Below are 2,114 nucleotides of genomic sequence, written 5' to 3'. Positions count from 1 at the left end.
TTGCTGGTGGTAGCAGGCCTGGGGGAAAGGGGTTGATCTACTCACCCTCCGATGGCCCCCAGTTGACTAAGCACTGTTTTGAGAGCTTTCAGGAGACAAATGAGCCTTGTGCCATATCAGTGAAGGTGAGGATGTCCTCCTCCTTGAACCAATTGACTATTTATTGAGCTTTCACCATGTATTAGATCCCTTCCAACTCAGTCATTCATGAAATCCATCCCTTTCTTCAAAACCTCCATTTGAGGAAGTACATGGTCAAACATGCTGACTTCAAGCTTGGCTCTCTCCAGATCACTTTTCTCCTCAAGGGTACCTTTCTCCCCTCGTTCCCCAAATGCTTTTCAGCTTTATGTGTTGTCTTACACCCATTAGAAAAGAAGTTCCTGAAGTACAAGGACTTTCTTTTTATTTGTGTTTGTTCTCTTAGCACTTAGCACAGTGCCTGCAACATTGAGTTCAGTTGTTATTCAGTCATATCTGACCCTTCATGACTGCATTTGGGGTTTTCTTGGCAAAGATACTGGAATGGTTTGCCATATCCTTCTTCAGCTCAATTTACAGATAAGGAAACTGAGACTATGTTTAGAAGAAGTGCATATGTTTAAGCTATATCAGATTGTTTGCTATCTTCAAGGGAGGGGAGAGAGAGGGAGAAAAAATTGGATTGTGAGAAGTGAATGTTGAAAACTATCTTTGCATATATTTGGAAAAAGAAAGAGAAAGGGAAAAGAAAAGGAAAGAAAGAAAGAAAAAAGAAAGAAAGAAAGAAAGAAAGAAAAGAAGGAAGGAAGAAAGAAAGAGAGAGAGAGAGAGAGAGGGAGAGAGGGAGGGGAGAGAGGGAAGGAGAGAGGGAGGGAGGAAGGAAGAAAGGAAAGAATGAAAGAAGGAAGGAAGAATGAAAGAAAGAAAGAAAAAGAGAGAGGGGGAAGGAGGGAGAGAGGGAAGGAGAGAGAGAGGTGGGAAGAAGAGAGAAGGAGAGAGGAAAGAAGGAAGAATGGGGAGAGGGTTAAATGACTTGCCCAGAATCACACAGTTAAGTATCTGAGACAAGATTTGAACTCAGCTCTACCTGACTCCACGCCTTGAACTCTTCTGCTCCACCTAACACTTAATAAATGCTTTCTGAGTAACTGATTAGAACTTAAGCAATTTCTTTCTTTCTTTCTTTCTTTCTTTCTTTCTTTCTTTCTTTCTTTCTTTCTTTCTTTCTTTCTTTCTTTCTTTCTTTCTTTCTTTCTTTCTTTCTTTCTTTCTTTTTCTTGTTTTGTTTATCATCATTTAGAGCAGGAATGAGCCTTAGATTTCATTAAACTCAATCACTTCATTTTTCAGAAAAAATAACGAGTACAGGAGAGGAGATGGGGCTTATCACAGGTCACCTAGGTAGAAAGAGGCAAAGCTGGATTGTGAGAAATATAAAATATGGTCTGTGTGCCCTCTAGGAGCTCAGGATCTAGTTAAGGATAAAAGATTAATTCATTGAAACAGTGAAAAAAGAGTCTAAGATCATCTGGAATCAAGTGCTAATTTGTAAGCATCAGAGAATAAGTGATAGAGAAGTTAGGAGAAATGGAACAATCTGTGTGAGTTAGATTTATTGGGGGAAGTTTCATGGAGGAGATCAGATGTGTAAATATAATATAGAACGAGCCATGGACTGGGAATGAGAAGCCCTGAGTTCAAGTCCACTGGCTGGGTGGTCTTAGAAAAGGAACTGCCCATCCCTGCCCTCCTTCTACTTTCACCAGGCAGTTAAGGAATAGATCCTGTGAAGCTGGAGTTAGCTTTGCCCCTAGCTGGATTGATCTGAAACCCAGCTTTAGGCCCTTTGGAGTAGTAAGAAATCTGTAAGGATCACTTTGGGACTTCAACAGGGAGTTTCTCAGAGCTGTCCCCCTTCCTTTGTCCTCTACATCCTACATGCACAATGGCTGTTTTTTGTAAATTGTTTTTGGAGCTGCTTTTATGCTATGATTTTTGGGTATGTTTTTAGTAAAGCATTTGTTTCTCTGAACTCCCAGGCTCTGAGTGGTCCATTGAATTAAATGTGGAAACCCTTCCTAGGGCACAATACTAATAAAAATAACATTTATATAAGGTTTATAACACAATCG

This window comes from Antechinus flavipes, chromosome 2 (assembly GCF_016432865.1).
Source record: "Antechinus flavipes isolate AdamAnt ecotype Samford, QLD, Australia chromosome 2, AdamAnt_v2, whole genome shotgun sequence".
NCBI lineage: Eukaryota > Metazoa > Chordata > Mammalia > Dasyuromorphia > Dasyuridae > Antechinus > Antechinus flavipes.
This window is presented reverse-complemented; position numbering follows the sequence as displayed.